At 50.1% G+C, this 21481-nt stretch overlaps 1 pseudogene across 1 annotated transcript in view; it reads right to left on the bottom strand.

Moving 5' to 3' along the window:
* Positions 1-21173, bottom strand: part of LOC149443597 (semaphorin-4A-like) — a 46976-nt pseudogene extending 25803 nt beyond the window's left edge. Inside the window, exons 1-2 of the transcript XR_016306650.1 lie at positions 21031-21173; positions 706-855 (exon numbers count right to left, since the gene is read on the bottom strand). The product of XR_016306650.1 is annotated as a semaphorin-4A-like (transcript). The remainder of the gene's footprint in view (positions 1-705; positions 856-21030) is intronic.
* Positions 21174-21481: the final 308 nt, after the last annotated feature.

Genomic DNA, 21481 nt, shown 5'->3' with positions numbered 1-21481 from the left:
AGGGCGGTGATGTCACTCCTGTATAATATATCTTATATCTGGAGGGCGGTGATGTCACTCTGTATAATATATCTTATATCTGGAGGGCGGTGATGTCACTCTGTATAATATATCTGGAGGGTGGTGATGTCACTCTGTATAATATATCTTATATCTGGAGGGCGGTGATGTCACTCTGTATAATATATCTTATATCTGGAGGGCGGTGATGTCACTCTGTATAATATATCTTATATCTGGAGGGTGGTGATGTCACTCTGTATAATATATCTTATATCTGGAGGGCGGTGATGTCACTCTGTATAATATATCTTATATCTGGAGGGCGGTGATGTCACTCTGTATAATATATCTTATATCTGGAGGGCGGTGATGTCACCCTGTATAATATATCTTATATCTGGAGGGCGGGAAGAGTATTTCTGGAATGTCTCGGCGATGTGATGAGAGGTTCAGGTTGATCACATGAAACACGAGACTTCAGAACCTGCTCAGCCGGTTTCCCATTATTGGCACACTATCCGGGAATTATAATTGCAGATCTTCTGAGTGACAAAACATTTCTGTGAAGGTTTGAAGTTGGATATGAAAGCTGCTAATCTGACCGCAGAATATAATAGAATATAATCCTCTCCCTCCAGGAATGATGATAATAATGGGCTCTCGCGTCTCGCACACTCCCAGGCAGACGGACTGTAAACTCACCATATGGGAACACAATCCGGGGCAGACCTCGGCGGGTGAACGGGGCACCAAGGTGACCAACAGCAGCGCCAGCCAATGAGAAAATGACGCCCATGGTGGCATGATGAGACGCGACGATCACAGATCACCAAACTCGGATCTCTTCCAACGCTGCAACAACAAATACAACAGAATGATACAAAATATATACAATGTATACAAATATACCAATATGGATCTATCAGGAGGGGGATGGGACTGAGCGATGCTCTGCAGATCTCAGTGGTAGAATAATCTGCAGAATATATCAATATGTATCTATCAGGAGGGGGATGGGACTGAGCGATGCTCTGCAGATCTCAGTGGTGGAATAATCTGCAGAATATATCAATATGTATCTATCAGGAGGGGGATGGGACTGAGCAATGCTCTGCAGATCTCAGTGGTGGAATAATCTGCAGAATATATCAATATGTATCTATCAGGAGGGGGAGGGGATGGAGCGATGTTCTGCAGATCTCTAGATGGAATAATCTGCAGAATATATCAGTATGGATCTGTCAGGAGGGGGAGGGGATGGAGCGATGCTCTGCAGATCTCAGTGGTGGAATAATCTGCAGAATATATCAATATGTATCTATCAGGAGGGGGGTGGGACGGAGCGATGTTCTGCAGATCTCTAGATGGAATAATCTGCAGAATATATCAGTATGGATCTGTCAGGAGGGGGAGGGGACGGAGCGATGTTCTGCAGATCTCTAGATGGAATAATCTGCAGAATATATCAATATGTATCTATCAGGAGGTGGAGGGGATGGAGGGATGTTCTGCAGATCTCTAGATGGAATAATCTGCAGAATATATCAGTATGGATCTGTTGGGGAAATGCTCTGCAGATATTATAGGTGAGGCTATTTTTAGATTTATCATCTATTTATATCGGCGGTGGAAGGAAATCTCAGCCAATTTCCCGTTCTCGCCCGGAGTTCCGGTTTGGGGGAATATCCTGTAGAGAGGTTTCCTCTCTACGATTTCTGGGAAAGTTCCAGATCTGCTCTCCCGGGATTCTGCTGATTACACCGAATTGTCATTTTATTTTCCTGTTTGTTTTTTTTCTGGATGTGAATGTTACAAAATATCCCACACTTCTACGATGGAACGACCCTTCAAGTCTGGAGATTTCCATTGTCCATTGTACTGACACCAATGACGGGGCACTATTCCTCCCACTGACACCAATGATGGGGCACTATTCCTCCCACTGACACCAATGATGGGGCACTATTCCTCCCACTGACACCAATGATGGGGCACTATTCCTCCCACTGATACCAATGATGGGGCACTATTCCTCCCACTGACACCAATGATGGGCACTATTCCTCCCACTGACACCAATGATGGGGCACTATTCCTCCCACTGATACCAATGATGGGGCACTATTCCTCCCACTGACTCCAATGATGGGGCACTATTCCTCCCACTGACACCAATGATGGGGCACTATTCCTCCCACTGACACCAATGATGGGCACTATTCCTCCCACTGACACCAACGATGGGGCACTATTCCTCCCACTGATACCAACGATGGGGCACTATTCCTCCCACTGACACCAATGATGGAGCACTATTCCTCCCTCTGACACCAATGATGGGGCACTATTCCTCCCACTGACACCAATGATGGGGCACTATTCCTCCCTCTGACACCAATGATGGGGCACTATTCCTCCCTCTGACACCAATGATGGGGCACTATTCCTCCCACTGACACCAATGACGGGACACTATTCCTCCCACTGACACCAATGATGGGGCACTATTCCTCCCACTGATACCAATGATGGGGCATTATTCCTCCCACTGACACCAATGATGGGGCACTATTCCTCCCACTGACTCCAATGATGGGGCACTATTCCTCCCACTGACACCAATGATGGGGCACTATTCCTCCCACTGACACCAATGATGGGGCACTATTCCTCCCACTGACACCAATGATGGGACACTATTCCTCCCACTGACACCAATGATGGAGCACTATTCCTCCCACTGACACCAATGATGGGGCACTATTCCTCCCACTGACACCAATGATGGAGCACTATTCCTCCCTCTGACACCAATGATGGGGCACTATTCCTCCCACTGACACCAATGATGGAGCACTATTCCTCCCTCTGACACCAATGATGGGGCACTATTCCTCCCACTGACACCAATGATGGGGCACTATTCCTCCCACTGACACCAACGATGGGACACTATTTCTCCCTCTGATACCAATGATGGGGCACTATTCCTCCCACTGATAACAATGATGGGGCACTATTCCTCCCTCTGACACCAATGATGGGGCACTATTCCTCCCTCTGACACCAATGATGGGGCACTATTCCTCCCTCTGACACCAATGATGGGGCACTATTCCTCCCACTGACACCAATGATGGGGCACTATTCCTCCCACTGACACCAATGATGGGGCACTATTCTCCCACTGACACCAATGATGGGGCACTATTCCTCCCACTGACACCAATGATGGAGCACTATTCCTCCCACTGACACCAATGATGGGGCACTATTCCTCCCACTGACACCAATGATGGGGCACTATTCCTCCCACTGATACCAATGATGGGGCACTATTCATCCCACTGACACCAATGATGGAGCACTATTCCTCCCACTGACACCAATGATGGGGCACTATTCCTCCCACTGACACCATTGATGGGGCACTATTCCTCCCACTGATACCAATGATGGGGCACTATTCCTCCCACTGATACCAATGATGGGGCACTATTCCTCCCACTGATACCAATGATGGGGCACTATTCCTCCCACTGACACCAATGATGTGGCACTATTCCTCCCACTGATACCAATGATGGGGCACTATTCCTCCCACTGACACCAATGATGGGGCACTATTCCTCCCACTGACACCAATGATGGGGCACTATTCCTCCCACTGACACCAATGATGGGGCACTATTCCTCCCACTGACACCAATGATGGGGCACTATTCCTCCCACTGATACCAATGATGGGGCACTATTCCTCCCACTGACACCAATGATGGAGCACTATTCCTCCCTCTGACACCAATGATGGGGCACTATTCCTCCCACTGACACCAATGATGGGGCACTATTCCTCCCACTGACACCAATGATGGGACACTATTCCTCCCTCTGATACCAATGATGGGGCACTATTCCTCCCACTGACACCAATGATGGGGCACTATTCCTCCCTCTGACACCAATGATGGGGCACTATTCCTCCCTCTGACACCAATGATGGGGCACTATTCCTCCCACTGACACCAATGATGGGGCACTATTCCTCCCATTGATACCAATGATGGGGCATTATTCCTCCCACTGATACCAATGATGGGGCACTATTCCTCCCACTGACACCAATGATGGGGCACTATTCCTCCCACTGACACCAATGATGGGGCACTATTCCTCCCACTGACACCAATGATGGGGCACTATTCCTCCCACTGACACCAATGATGGGGCACTATTCCTCCCACTGATACCAATGATGGGGCACTATTCCTCCCACTGACACCAATGATGGAGCACTATTCCTCCCTCTGACACCAATGATGGGGCACTATTCCTCCCACTGACACCAATGATGGGGCACTATTCCTCCCACTGACACCAATGATGGGACACTATTCCTCCCTCTGATACCAATGATGGGGCACTATTCCTCCCACTGACACCAATGATGGGGCACTATTCCTCCCTCTGACACCAATGATGGGGCACTATTCCTCCCTCTGACACCAATGATGGGGCACTATTCCTCCCTCTGACACCAATGATGGGGCACTATTCCTCCCACTGACACCAATGATGGGGCACTATTCCTCCCACTGACACCAATGATGGGGCACTATTCCTCCCACTGACACCAATGATGGGGCACTATTCCTCCCACTGACACCAATGATGGAGCACTATTCCTCCCACTGACACCAATGATGGGGCACTATTCCTCCCACTGACACCAATGATGGGGCACAATTCCTCCCAATGATGGGGCACTATTCCTCCCACTGACACCAATGATGGGGCACTATTCCTCCCACTGATACCAATGATGGGGCACTATTCCTCCCACTGACACCAATGATGGGGCACTATTCCTTCCACTGACACCAATGATGGGGCACTATTCCTCCCACTGATACCAATGATGGGGCACTATTCCTCCCACTGACACCAATGATGGGGCACTATTCATCCCACTGACACCAATGATGGGGCACTATTCATCCCACTGACACCAATGATGGAGCACTATTCCTCCCACTGACACCAATGATGGGGCACTATTCCTCCCACTGACACCAAGGATGGGGCACTATTCCTCCCACTGACACCAATGATGGGGCACTATTCCTCCCACTGAAAACAATGATGGGGCACTATTCCTCCCACTGATACCAATGATGGGGCACTATTCCTCCCACTGACACCAATGATGGGGCACTATTCCTCCCACTGATACCAATGATGGGGCACTATTCCTCCCACTGATACCAATGATGGGGCACTATTCCTCCCACTAACACCAATGATGGGGCACTATTCCTCCCACGAACACCAATGATGGGGCACTATTCCTCCCACTGATACCAATGATGGGGCACTATTCCTCCCACTGACACCAATGATGGGGCACTATTCCTCCCACTGATACCAATGATGGGGCACTATTCCTCCCACTAACACCAATGATGGGGCACTATTCCTCCCACTGACACCAATGATGGGGCACTATTCCTCCCACTGATACCAATGATGGGGCACTATTCCTCCCACTGACACCAATGATGGTGCACTATTCCTCCCACGGACACCAATGATGGGGCACTATTCCTCCCACTGACACCAATGATGGGGCACTATTCCTCCCACTGACACCAATGATGGGGCACTATTCCTCCCACTGACACCAATGATGGGGCACTATTCCTCCCACTGACACCAATGATGGGGCACTATTCCTCCCATTGCCAATGAAAGCTGCACATGGACCGGAAGACTTTCAGGATGTTTGAGGATGTTGTGAAAATGGAGTTCCCCTTGCAGCCCCAAATGTAGCAACCTTTCTCCTTTCAACACCTTAGGTGTCACAAGTGTTGCAAACTGTGAAAACAAAAAAAAGAGAAGAGCGAACCGCAGCCCTGCCATTGCAATCGCACGTATGTCAGCAAAGGATTATGGGTAACAGGCAAAAAAAAAAAAAGTTTAAGACTTTCTCCTGACCCTCCGTCCCACCAATGCGGTGTCCAGGGCCATGTCCCAGATTACAGCATCACCCCGATTTGAGTTACTTCACTTGCGGGGATCACAGCTGTAGGTGGGCAGAACACCCATATCAAGGGGCGGGGTCAGGACAGGTCTGAACCGTAAAGTGGGCGTGATTAGCAGTCCTAGCATATTTAGAGGGGGGGTCTTCATATTTACAGCCAAGGTCTGGGAGGGACCAACCCATAAAGAAGACATGATGGGCGGTTCCTCATATTTAGAGGCAAGGTCTGGGAGGGACCAACCCATAAACAAGGCATGATGGATGGTGCTTCATATTCAGAGGTGTGGTCTGTGCAGGACCAAACCATAAAGAAGACATGATGAGCGGTGCCTCATATTTGCAGCCAAGGTCCCAGAGGGACCAACCCATAAAGAAGACATGATGGGTGGTTCCTCATATTTAGAGGCAAGATCTAGTAGGGACCAACCCATAAAGAAGGCATGATGGGTGGTGCCTCATATTTAGAGGCAAGGTCCGAGAGGGACCAACCCATAAAGAAGGCATGATGGGTGGTGCCTCATATTTAGAGGCAAGGTCCGAGAGGGACCAACCCATAAGGAAGACATGATGGGTGGTGCTTCATATTTAGAGGCAGGGTCTCAGGGGGACCAATGTATAAAGAAGGCACCATGGGCGGTGCCTCATATTTAGAGGCAAGGTTTGGGAGGGACCAACCCATAAAGAAGGCATGATTGATGGTGCTTCATATTTAGAGGTAAGGTCTGGGAAGGACCAACCCATAAAGAAGGCATGATGGATGGGTGCTTCATATTTAAAGGTGGGGTCTGTGCGGGACAAAACCATAAAGAAGGTGTGATTGGCGGTGCCTCATATTTAGAGGCAAGGTCTGTGAGGGACCAATCCATAAAGAAGACATGATGGGTGGTGCCTCATATTTAGAGGCAAGGTCCGAGAGGGACCAACCATAAAGAAGACATGATGGGTGGTGCCTCATATTTAGAGGCAAGGTCCGGGAGGGACCAACCCATAAAGAAGACATGATGGGTGGTTCCTCATATTTAGAGGCAAGGTCTGGGAGGGACCAACCCATAAAGAAGACATGATGGGTGCTGCCTCATATTTAGAGGCAAGGTCTGGGAGGGACCAACCCATAAAGAAGACATGATGGGTGGTGCTTCATATTTAGAGGCAAGGTCTCAGGGGGACCAATGTATAAAGAAGGCACCATGGGCGGTGCCTCATATTTAGAGGCAAGGTTTGGGAGGGACCAACCCATAAAGAAGGCATGATGGATGGTGCTTCATATTTAGAGGTAAGGTCTGGGAAGGACCAACCCATAAAGAAGGCATGATGGATGGGTGCTTCATATTTAAAGGTGGGGTCTGTGCGGGACCAAACCATAAAGAAGGTGTGATGGGCGGTTCCTCATATTTAGAGGAAAGGTTTTCAAAGGACCAACCCTTAAAGAAGGCATGATGGTTGGGTGCTTCATATTTAAAAGGTGGAGTCTGTGCGGGACCAAACCATAAAGAAGGTGTGATGGGCGGTTCCTCATATTTAGAGTCAAGGTCTGGGAGGGACCAACCAATAAACAAGGCATGATGGCTGGGTGCTTCGTATTCAGAGGTGTGGTCTGTGCAGGACCAAACCATAAAGAAGACAAGCTGGGCGGTACCTCATATTTAGAGACAAGGTCTGGAAGGGACCAACCCATAAAGACGGCATGATGGATGGGTGCTTCATATTTAAAAAGGTGGGGTCTGTGCTGGACCAAATCAAAAATAAGGTGTGATGGATGGTTCCTCATATTTAGAAACAAGGTCTGGGAGGGACCAACCCATAAAGAAGGCATGATGGGTGGTGCCTCATATTTAGAGGCAAGGTTTGGGAGGGACCAACCCATAAAGAAGGCATGATGAATGGTGCTTCATATTTAGAGGTAAGGTCTGGGAGGGACCAATCCATAAAAGAAGACATGATGGGTGGTGCCTCATATTTAGAGGCAAGGTCTGGGAGGGACCAACCCATAAAGAAGACATGATGGGTGCTGCCTCATATTTAGAGGCAAGGTCTGGGAGGGACCAACCCATAAAGAAGACATGATGAATGGTGCTTCATATTTAGAGGTAAGGTCTGGGAGGGACCAATCCATAAAAGAAGACATGATGGGTGGTGCCTCATATTTAGAGGCAAGGTCTGGGAGGGACCAACCCATAAAGAAGACATGATGGGTGGTGCCTCATATTTAGAGGCAAGGTCTGGGAGGGACCAACCCATAAAGAAGACATGATGGGTGGTGCCCCATATTTAGAGGCAAGGTCTGGGAGGGACCAACCCATAAAGAAGACATGATGGGTGGTGCCTCATATTTAGAGGCAAGGTCTGGGAGGGACCAACCCATAAAGAAGACATGATGGGTGGTGCCCCATATTTAGAGGCAAGGTCTGTGAGGAACCAAACCATAAAGTGGGTGTGATTTGGGAGCGCCTATCCAGAAAGTGGGCAGACCACATGCAGACTATGGGTGGCGTTAACAGTGCCTCGGGGTGATAATGATGGCAAAGAAATGCACCTGCATTTTACGTCAAATGGCCCAAGCGCCCACGTGCAGGAGGCTGTACACAATGGCCTCCAGGGATAGGCGATTCGGGTGGCCTGTCGGTGCGTCACTTTAACCTAGGCGAGGAATAAGGGAAAGTATTACTTTGGGTTGAAAAGCTGAGAATTTGTGATTGCATTTAGGAAAAGGAGAAGGTGAGAACGTTGGAGAAGGGAATTCAGCGACAAAAGGTCTGCTATAGAGGGAAGTAAACATCTTCTGCTCTTATCTGATACGTTGTAACCTTCAAAATGTTCATTTTCGCACAGACTCTCTGCCACCCGCCACGTCCGTGTCGTAATTCTGTTTAGAGGAGCCAGTCACTTCCTTGAACTGGTTCCCCATTGTCAGCCCGCATGTTCTCCATAGACCCTTCAATGCGGGAACCGATATTTCCCAGTTGCAATGAGGAAGTCCACTTAGACCACAAACACCAGGATGAGATCAGACTCAAAAAAGCAACGCTCAAGTGTTGGATCATCAGGGGCCATATTTCTCATACCAGATCTCTTCACCGAGTTGCAGAGTCTGCAAACCAGCCATGGTGTTCATGAGGGAGGAGGGGAATACTCCAAGGTGGGCCAGCTATGCTCTACGGTGGAGTCTACAAGAAACCAATGAGTTACTTGGGACTCCTTATCTCTGAAGTATTGAAATTTTGAGGACCATGGGGGGGGGGATTAGGTGGCTGGATCACAAAGAGGCTCACACGGAGCTGGGGTGGTTGGACCACCAAGGGTCAAGAGAGCCAATCATTCGATCCAGACATACACTGGTAGAATTTTTTTTGGAAACAATTTCTAAATCATTGTTTGGGTCAAATCAACACATTTTTATCAGTTTATGTGGCTTTTGTTCAATAAAGTCCGTTAGCTCCAAAAACCAATATTAAAAGCAAACAAAAATTTGAAGAAATTCTAAATAACGTTTCAAGTCATTGGATGTACTGAGAACTTTCGTATGAATGTTTGTATGAACATTCGTTCGGACACCTACTAGTATATGCCTGGCTTAAGGAGGACCATTGAAGGTCAGGGTGGATGGACCGTAAGGAGCAACACTGAGGGAAGGAGTGGTTGGATCACGGAGGATCAAACCATCAGGGGTTAAGGCATGGGGATCATAAGAAGGAACATCAATATTTGAGGCAGCTGGGTAACAGAAGAGTCAAGGCAGATAGATGGCAAGGAAGAGCACCAAGGATAGAGGCAGTTGGACTACTGATGATCAATGCCGATGAACCATAAGGAAGAACACTGAGGGTTGCAGCAATCGGAAAACCACGGATCAAGGCAGATAAATCATAATGAAGAACACTGAGGGTTGGAGCAGTTGGACCACCGAGGATAAATGAAAATGAACCATGAGTAGGAACATTGAGGGTTGGAGCAGTTGGACCACTAAGGGTCAAGGCAGAAGAACCTTGAGGCGGAAAACTGAGGGTTAGAGCAGTTGGGACAATCAAGGGTCAAGGCAAATGAACCATGAGGAGGAACACTTAGGGTTGGAGCAGTTGTACCATCGAGGATCAAGGCAGGAGAACCCTGGGGAGGAACACTGAGGGCTGGAGCAGTTAAACTACTGAAGATCAAGGCAGAAGAGCCTTGAGGAGGAACACAGAGTTAGAGCAGTTGGGACCATCAAGGGTCAAGGCAAATGAACCATGAGGAGGAACACTTAGGGTTGCAGCAGTTGGACCATTGAGGATCAAGGCAGAAGAACCGTGAGGAGGAACACTGAGGGTTAGAGCAGTTGGGATAAATGAGGGTCAGAGAAAATGAACCATGAGGAGGAACATTTAGAGATGGAGCAGTTGGAACCATCAAGGGTCAAGGCAAATGAACCATGAGGAGGAACACTTAGGGTTGAAGCAGCTGGACCATTGAGGATCAAGGCAGAAGAACCTTGAAGAGGAACACTGAGGGTTAGAACAGTTGGGACAAACGAGGGTCGGAGAAAATGAACCATGAGGAGGTACACTTAGAGATGGAGCAGCTGGACCATTGAGGATCAAGGCAGAAAAACCTTGAGGAGGAAAACTGAGGGTTGGAGCAGTTGGACCACCAAGGATCAATGTAGATGAACCAAAAAGAGGACCAGTGAGGGTTGGAGCAGTTGGGCTGCTGAGGATCAAGGCAGATATACCATAAAGAGGAACACTAAGGGTTGGAACAGTTGGTCCACTGAGAATCAAGGCAGAGGGATGGTAAGGAGAACAGTGAGGGTCAATGAAGTTGCACTACCAAAAATCAAGGCAGAAGAATCATAAAGAGGACCACTGAAAGTCAAGACAGTTGAACCACTCATGGCAGGGGCAGTTGGACCACCAATGTATGACACAAATGGACTGTAAGGGGGACCACAGAGTGTTGAGGTGGTTGCACCAATAAGGGTTGAGGCAGATGAACCACTGAGGGCTGGGACAGTTGAGTCACTTAGGGACAGTGCAGTTGGACCACCGATGGAGGAGGAAAATGGACTGTAAGGAGCACCACAGAGTGTTGAGGTGGTTGCACCACCAATGGTTGAGGCATAGGAACCATAGGAAAGACTACTAAGAGATGAAGGGATTGGACCACAGCGCATCTTGGGACTTTTGATCCCAGCACATGAGACCTGGAATGAACCTAGGAACTTTCTATGGAAACGTCTCCAATACATGTGAATGATGATGGCCTCTTTCAGTTAAACCGTCTGATTTCCTCGTTTTCCCTGCTTAGTAGATCGATCCCCCCAGGGCAGTGACTCAGCTCCTAATGTGGGAAATGCGGATCACTGGCTGGTTGTGGGTTGGAGAGTGAAGTAATCCCTTGTTGTGTGGTGTTGTTTTAGGACGGCACGCACAGAGGACCAGGTGGGGTGAGGAGGAGGACAGGTGTCAGGTGTCAGGTTACCATCTGGAACCATCTCAGGACTTTGCCGTCTATCCAGTAAAAAAAGCAGCAGCCTCGAGTCTCCATCATCCACCAATCACCCAAATATCAGTCGAGTGTAATAAACCTTTAAAAAACGGTTTGCTGCAGTTACAGCCGTCCGATCGTTTACTAAACGTTCTTCGCTGATCCGGCCTATTCTGAGCGATCGGCGAGGAAACACGGCGCTGAGGAGTAATATATTCACCAGTAGAGGAGCCTCCATGGACACTTAACCTGGAATAATGAGAGCGAGAAGAACCGCTGATGGCGGAGCTCCCCCCCGAAGTCCCGATCTCCCCCCGAAGTCCCGATCTCCCCCCGAAGTCCCGATCTCCCCCCCGAAGTCCCGATCTCCCCCCGAAGTCCCGATCTCCCCCCTAAGTCCCGATCTCCCCCCCGAAGTCCCGATCTCCCCCCCGAAGTCCCGATCTCCCCCCGAAGTCCCGATCTCCCCCCCGAAGTCCCGATCTCTGAACATCGGCCATCTCCACGCAACTGTCCACACACAGCACATCCAACCGTGTATGATCAATACCCCGCATATCCGACCACGTCCAATAATTACCCCGCAGATCTAACCATGTCCAATAATTACCCCGCATATCCAACCACGTCCAATAATTACCCCGCATATCCAACCACGTCCAATAATTATCCTGCATATCCAACCACGTCCAATAATTGCCCCGCATATCCAACCACGTCCAATAATTACCCCGCATGTCCAACCACGTCCAATAATTACCCCGCATATCCGACCACGTCCAATTACCCCGCATATCCAACTACGTCCAATAATTACCCACCATATCCAACTACGTCCAATAATTACCCCGCATATCCAACCACGTCCAATAATTACCCCGCATATCCAACCACGTCCCATAATTACCCCGCATATCCAACCACGTCCAATAATTACCCCGCATATCCGACCACGTCCAATTACCCCGCAGATCTAACCACCTCCAATAATTATCCTGCATATCCAACCACGTCCAATAATTGCCCCGCATATCCAACCACGTCCAATAATTACCCCGCATGTCCAACCACGTCCAATAATTACCCCGCATATCCGACCACGTCCAATTACCCCGCATATCCAACTACGTCCAATAATTACCCCGCATATCCAACCACGTCCAATAATTACCCCGCATATCCAACCACGTCCAATAATTACCCCGCATATCCAACCACGTCCCATAATTACCCCACACATCCGAACCCGCGCAATAACCCGACTACAAATGTTTTTTACTACAAGAAGACAGAGCACTAAAAGGGAGACAGAAGACTGCAACTAGTATAATGACCAAGAGAAGTGGGACTGTGCAGAGTCCATACATACACAATAAGGACAGATACCGAGAATGACACCCAGCATACAGGACAGGAGAAGTGGGACTGTGCAGAGTCCATACATAAAGAATGAGGACAGATACCGAGAATGACACCCAGCATACAGGACAGGAGAAGTGGGACTGTGCAGAGTCCATACATAAAGAATGAGGACAGATACCGAGAATGACACCCAGCATACAGGACAGGAGAAGTGGGACTGTGCAGAGTCCATACATACAGAATAAGGACAGATACCGAGAATGACACCTGGCATCCGGGACAGGAGAAGTGGGACTGAGCAGAGTCCATACATATAGAATAGGAGGAGATACCTAGAATGACACCCGGCATCCAGGACAGGAGAAGTGGGACTGTGCAGAGTCCATACATACAGAATAAGGACAGATACCGAGAATGACACCTGGCATCCGGGACAGGAGAAGTGGGACTGAGCAGAGTCCATACATATAGAATAGGAGGAGATACCGAGAATGACACCCGGCATCCAGGACAGGAGAAGTGGGACTGAGCAGAGTCCATACATACAGAATAAGGACAGATACCGAGAATGACACCCGGCATCCGGGACAGGAGAAGTGGGACTGTGCAGAGCCCATACATACAGAATAGGGACAGATACCGAGAATGACACCCAGCATCCAGGACAGGAGAAGTGGGAATATGCAGAGTCCATACATATAGAATAGGAGGAGATACCGAGAATGACACCCGGCATCCGGGACAGGAAAGTGGGACTGTGCAGAGTCCATACATACAGAATGAGAGGAGATACCGAGAATGACACCCGGCATCCAGGACAGGAGAAGTGGGACTGTGCAGAGTCCATCCATACAGAATGGGGACAGATACCGAGAATGACACCCGGCATCCGGGACAGGAGAAGTGGGACTGTGCAGAGTCCATACATACAGAATGGGGACAGATACCGAGAATGACACCCGGCATCCGGGACAGGAGAAGTGGGACTGTGCAGAGTCCATACATACAGAATAAGAGGAGATACAGAGAATGACACCCGGCATCCGGGACAGGAGAAGTGGGACTGTGCAGAGTCCATACATATAGAATAGGAGGAGATACCGAGAATGACACCCGGCATCCGGGACAGGAGAAGTGGGACTGTGCAGAGTCCATACATACAGAATAGGGACAGATACCAAGAATGACACCCGGCATCCAGAACAGAAGTGGGACTGTGCAGAGTCCATACATACAGAATGGGGACAGATACCGAGAATGACACCCGGCATCCGGGACAGGAGAAGTGGGACTGTGCAGAGTCCATACATACAGAATAAGAGACATTAGGGAGATGGCGCGGCGCACGGTAGCCAATCAGCTGCTAACTTCAGCTGATTCAATTAGGCTTTGATGGAAAAAACAAACAAACCTGGAAGCCGATTGGTCGGCTCGTAGAGCCGCAGCAGTTTTAGTAAATCAGCCCCACAGTGATGTGTAATAGCAGACAGGTGGAGACTTCATTCTCCCGGATGGATGTTGTGCAGCTTAGTAGACATGGCCCCACTCTGCTCCATTCACATCCAATGTCAACATTTACCATTCAAATCATGTAAATGGCGCAGGTGTTACCTATAGAGGCGGAGCCTACCAGGCGGTTATGTCATGATCTCCACCGACGACCAATCAACACCTTCATCACCCCGAGCCACAGGTACCGAGAATGACACCCGGCATCCAGGACAGGAGAAGTGGGACTGTGCAGAGTCCATACATACAGATACCGAGAATGACACCCGGCATCCGGGACAAGAGAAGTGGGACTGTGCAGAGTCCATACATACAGAATGAGGACAGATACCGAGAATGACACCCGGCATCCGGGACAGGAGAAGTGGGACTGTGCAGAGTCCATACATACAGATACCGAGAATGACACCCGGCATCCGGGACAAGAGAAGTGGGACTGTGCAGAGTCCATACATACAGATACCGAGAATGACACCCGGCATCCGGGACAGGATAAGTGGGACTGTGCAGAGTCCATACATACAGAATGAGGACAGATACCGAGAATGACACCCGGCATCCGGGACAGGAGAAGTGGGACTGTGCAGAGTCCATACATACAGAAGAGGGACAGATACCGAGAATGACACCCGGCATCCGGGACAGGAGAAGTGGGACTGTGCAGAGTCCATCCATACAGAATAAGAGGAGATACTGAGAATGACACCCGGCATCCAGGACAGGAGAAGTGGGACTGTGCAGAGTCCATACATACAGATACCGAGAATGACACCCGGCATCCGGGACAGGAGAAGTGGGACTGAGCAGAGTCCATACATACAGAATAAGAGGAGATACTGAGAATGACACCCGGCACACAGAATAAATTGAAGAATAAACCACTTGTCCCGCCCCCTGCCTGCGATTGGACAGTGAATGGAGAAGCAGCAGGCTAAAGATCTCATCTGTCGCTCTGCTCTCTCCTCCATTCAGCATGCTCCTTAACACATGAACAGATTGGCTCCTTGTGCTGCTTCTCCCTCCCCCAGTCTGTGCTCTGCTGTACAGGGACTGCTAGACGCGGACACCAGATCACATTCAGGGACTTGCACGGCTTTCATATAAATACACAATCATGAATGCAGAGCTGCGTCTTTGTCTCGTCCTCTCGATGGGTCATAACCAGCGCCTGCCAGCTGTCATCGGTGCCCTTTACACAGATTCTTCCCCCATATAAACACGGTGGCCCCTCCCACAGCGCCGTCACATGACGGTCCTGGTTCAGGACGGTTTCAGGTTTATTGTCAAATATGGCTCCTTGTAAAAACAACGTTACAGGAATCACATGAACTGTGACCGGGGGAGGGGAGGGGACTGATCTTCATTTGTAGACACAAAGAGATTCGCCAATTAGAAGATATATCGAGCTCACGGGAGAAGTGCAGGAATGGAAAATTACAGTCCATACATGGGGATTATAAACAAAGCCCTCAGGTAGGTCCATACATGAGGATTATAAACAAAGCCCTCAGATAGGTCCATACATGGGGATTATAAACAAAGCCCTCAGATAGGTCCATACATGGGGATTATAAACAAAGCCATCAGATAGGTCCATACATGGGGATAATAAACAAAGCCATCAGGTAGGTCCATACATGGGGATTATAAACAAAGCCATCAGGTAGGTCCATACATGGGGATTATAAACAAAGCCATCAGGTAGGTCCATACATGGGGATTATAAACAAAGCCCTCAGATAGGTCCATACATGATTATAAACAAAGCCCTCGGATAGGTCCATACATGGGGATTATAAACAGAGCCCTCAGATAGGTCCATACATGATTATAAACAAAGCCCTCAGACAAGTCCATACATGGGGACTATAAACAAAGACCTCAGATAGGTCCATACATGGGGATTATAAACAGAGCCCTCAGATAGGTCCATACATGGGGATTATAAACAAAACCATCAGATGGGTCCATACATGGGGATTATAAACAGAGCCCTCAGATAGGTCGATACATGGAGACTATAAACAGAGCCCTCAGATAGGTCCACACATGGGGATTATAAACAAAGCCCTGAGATAGGTACCTTAGATTGTACGCCACTTGAGGGTTAGGGACTGATGTGAATGTACAATATATATGTAAAGCGCGGCGTAAATTGACGGCGATATATAAGTACCTAAAATAAATAATAATAGGTCCATACATGGGGATTATAAACAAAGCCCTCAGATAGGTCCATACATGGGGATTATAAACAAAGCCCTCAGATAGGTCCATACATGGGGATTATAAACAAAGCCCTCAGACAGATTCATACATGGGGATTATAAACAAAGCCCATTCTATTAATAAAAGGAGCGGAGGACCCCATCCCCCCATATTATAAAGGAGCGGGGGGGGGGGGGTCGGTCTGTATTGGGGGTCTGCGCTCCCACAGGTGTACAGTCAGAGCAGGGCTGTGCATTCTGCACTATGGCGGATCTGTGGGGCGCGGAGGGGCCCTGGTCCCCTAAGCACAGCTCTGGGTGTCACTTCCTGGTGCGGGGTGAGAAGTGTGACATTCAGGCCGGGAAGTGGAGATTTCCTGCAAGTTGCAACAAGAAGCGTTCCGTAACAACGCAGAATATGACATCCGAGCCAGGCTGAGCGCAGAGCCCCTCCGGCCACAAAGAGGAGTCACAAGTGACTCTGCAGGAGGAAGAGCCGGTGACCCCGGCGGAGGATCATCTGCAGGATCACGTGTGTCCATAATCACTGACACGCAACGCCGAGAAAAGGACAATGAGACTACAGATCCCCCCAACCCAGAATAATTCCAGACATATCAAAGATGGGGGGAGGGGAGGGAGCGATGTTCTGCAGATCTCTAGAGAGGTCAGTGATGGGACAATCTGCAGAATATATCAATATGGATCTGTCAGGAGGGGGAGGGGAGGGAGCGATGTTCTGCAGATCTGTAGGGGGTCAGTGATGGGATAATCTGCAGAATATATCAGTATGGATCTGTCAGGAGGGGGATGGGGCGGAGCGATGTTCTGCAGATCTCTAGGGGGGGGGTCAGTGATGGGATAATCTGCAGAATATATTGATATGGATCTGTCAGGAGGGGGAGGGGAGGGAGCGATGTTCTGCAGATGGAGGAAATGGCAGTCAGGCGATACAATGTGTTTGTTGTTTCCAGTCTGACAGACATGAAGAAACCACAACACAGTCCTGCGCTGGCACCGCTCTCTGCGTTTCGTAATCGTCACAAATGGGGTCCCGGGGCCACGCCGCCTACAGCGAGGTCGGGGAGACGGGTGACATTGGCTTCTTCACCAGCACTGAGTCCTGTGCCCCCCGAAGCAGAATGAGCCTCAGACCATGGGGGGGGGGGGGTGCAAGAGTTCAGTGTGCACCCCGAAAGAGGAGACATCAAACCAGAACCCCCTCCTGGTCCTTCAACAACACGGCCATCACACACAATGCAGAGGAGTCTGAACCCCCAACTCAGGGGGAACATCCTGGGAGAGCCCCCCACAATCTACTACTAATCACCGAGAACGTCAACTGATCACTTGGGGGTGCAAAACAATGACACTCTGACACTTGGGGGCCCCCAGAACAATGATACCCTGACACTTGGGGGCCCCCAGAACAATGACACCCTGACACTTGGGGGCCCCAGAACAATGACACCCTGACACTTGGGGGACCAGAACAATGATACCCTGACACTTGGGGGACCAGAACAATGATACCCTGACACTTGGGGGCCCCCAGAACAATGACACCCTGACACTTGGGGGACCAGAACAATGATACCCTGACACTTGGGGGACCAGAACAATGACACCCTGACACTTGGGGGCCCCCAGAACAATGACACCCTGACACTTGGGGGACCAGAACAATGACACCCTGACACTTGGGGGACCAGAACAATGACACCCTGACACTTGGGGGTCCCAGAAAAATGACACCCTGACACTTGGGGGTCCCAGAAAAATGACACCCTGACACTTGGGGAACCAGAACAATGACACCCTGACACTTGGGGGACCAGGACAATGACACCATGACACTTGGGGGTCCAGGACAATGACACCCTGACAATTGGGGGTCCCAGAAAAATGACACCCTGACACTTGGGGGTCCCAGAAAAATGACACCCTGACACTTGGGGAACCAGAACAATGACACCCTGACACTTGGGGGACCAGAACAATGACACCCTGACACTTGGGGGTCCCAGAAAAATGACACCCTGACACTTGGGGAACCAGAACAATGACACCCTGACACTTGGGGGACCAGAACAATGACACCCTGACACTTGGGGGTCCCAGAAAAATGACACCCTGACACTTGGGGAACCAGAACAATGACACCCTGACACTTTGGGGGACCAGAACAATGACACCCTGACACTTGGGGAACCAGAACAATGACACCCTGACACTTGGGGGTGCAGAACAATGACACCCTGACACTTGGGGGTCCCAGAACAATGACACTGTGACACTTGGGGGAACCAGAACAATGACACCCTGACACTTGGGGGTCCCAGAAAAATGACACCCTGACACTTGGGGGTCCCAGAAAAATGACACCCTGACACTTGGGGAACCAGAACAATGACACCCTGACACTTGGGGGACCAGAACAATGACACCCTGACACTTTGGGGGACCAGAACAATGACACCCTGACACTTGGGGAACCAGAACAATGACACCCTGACACTTGGGGGTGCAGAACAATGACACCCTGACACTTGGGGGTCCCAGAACAATGACACTGTGACACTTGGGGGAACCAGAACAATGACACCCTGACACTTGGGGGTCCCAGAACAATGACACCCTGACACTTGGGGGTCCCAGAACAATGACACCCTGACACTTGGGGAACCAGAACAATGACACTCTGACACTTGGGGGACCAGAACAATGACACCCTGACACTTGGGGGAACCAGAACAATGACACCCTGACACTTGGGGGGACCAGAACAATGACACCCTGACACTTTGGGGGACCAGAACAATGACACCCTGACACTTTGGGGGACCAGAACAATGACACCCTGACACTTGGGGGTGCAGAACAATGACACCCTGACACTTGGGGGTCCCAGAACAATGACACCGTGACACTTGGGGGAACCAGAACAATGACACCCTGACACTTGGGGGTCCCAGAACAATGACACCCTGACACTTGGGGGTCCCAGAACAATGACACCCTGACACTTGGGGAACCAGAACAATGACACCCTGACACTTGGGGGACCAGAACAATGACACCCTGACACTTGGGGGTCCCAGAACAATGACACCCTGACACTTGGGGGTGCAGAACAATGACACCCTGACACTTGGGGAACCAGAACAATGACACCCTGACACTTGGGGGAACCAGAACAATGACACCGTGACACTTGGGGGTCCCAGAAAAATGACACCCTGACACTTGGGGGTCCCAGAAAAATGACACCCTGACACTTGGGGAACCAGAACAATGACACCATGACACTTGGGGGTCCAGGACAATGACACCCTGACAATTGGAGGGTCCCAGAACAATGACACCCTGACACTTGGGGGTCCCAGAACAATGACACCCTGACACTTGGGGGTCCCAGAACAATGACACCCTGACACTTGGGGAACCAGAACAATGACACCCTGACACTTGGGGGACCAGAACAATGACACCCTGACACTTGGGGGAACCAGAACAATGACACCCTGACACTTGGGGGGACCAGAACAATGACACCCTGACACTTTGGGGGACCAGAACAATGACACCCTGACACTTTGGGGGACCAGAACAATGACACCCTGACACTTGGGGGTGCAGAACAATGACACCCTGACACTTGGGGGTCCCAGAACAATGACACCGTGACACTTGGGGGAACCAGAACAATGACACCCTGACACTTGGGGTCCCAGAACAATGACACCCTGACACTTGGGGGTCCCAGAACAATGACACCCTGACACTTGGGGAACCAGAACAATGACACCCTGACACTTGGGGGACCAGAACAATGACACCCTGACACTTGGGGGTCCCAGAACAATGACACCCTGACACTTGGGGGTGCAGAACAATGACACCCTGACACTTGGGGAACCAGAACAATGACACCCTGACACTTGGGGGAACCAGAACAATGACACCGTGACACTTGGGGGAACCAGAACAATGACACCCTGACACTTGGGGGTGCAGAACAATGACACCCTGACACTTGGGGGTCCCAGAACAATGACACCCTGACACTTGAGGGAACCAGAACAATGACACCCTGACACTTGGGGGTCCCAGAACAATGACACCCTGACACTTGGGGGAACCAGAACAATGACACCCTGACACTTGGGGGTCCCAGAACAATGACACCCTGACACTTGGGGGACCAGAACAATGACACCCTGACACTTGAGGGTCCCACAACAATGACACCCTGACACTTGGGGACCAGAACAATGACACCCTGACACTTGAGGGTCCCAGAACAATGACACTTGGGGGTGCAGAACAATGGCACCCTGACACTTGGGGTCCCAGAACAATGACACCCTGACACTTGGGGTCCCAGAACAATGACACCCTGACACTTGGGGATCCAGAACAATCTTAGAGGGTCCTGGTGTCACTCACCGCTGTCCAGTTGAGGTTTCAGGACCCCGTGTGGTGTGGTTGCTGCGCTGGGTGGTTGTCACTGTTTGTGACTCGGAGGAATGAGGAAGACTTGTTGCTGGCGATTCACAATCCTCCTCTACAAGTTCCAACAGTTCAGCCCCTGCAGCACTGCCTGCCACTTCTTAAAGGGACAGTACTTCAAAAACACCCCATCCCTGCCTAGGAGCACATGCTGGGACTGTCCGCTCCTCCATCACCTGGCTGCCCATTTGTACAAGATGGGGGTTCTGATACTTGTAGTCCCCCCCGGGGCACAAGGACCCCATCACTGTCCCCCCCCCCCCGGCTCTGTGCTCTCACTTGCTACAACTTCTATTTCCTGAACAATAAACCCACAATAACGGTGAGAAGTCTCCCGACACCCAAAATAGCCGACAACCCCGAGCCTGTCCCGCCTGATGCCGCCTTC

Source organism: Staurois parvus, unplaced genomic scaffold (assembly GCF_062004578.1).
Source record: "Staurois parvus isolate SC_StPar_1 unplaced genomic scaffold, SC_StPar_1.0 ptg000844l, whole genome shotgun sequence".
NCBI classification, from domain to species: Eukaryota; Metazoa; Chordata; class Amphibia; order Anura; family Ranidae; genus Staurois; species Staurois parvus.
The sequence above is the reverse complement of the archived record's forward strand: the minus strand, read 5'-3'. Positions and strand labels throughout refer to the sequence as shown.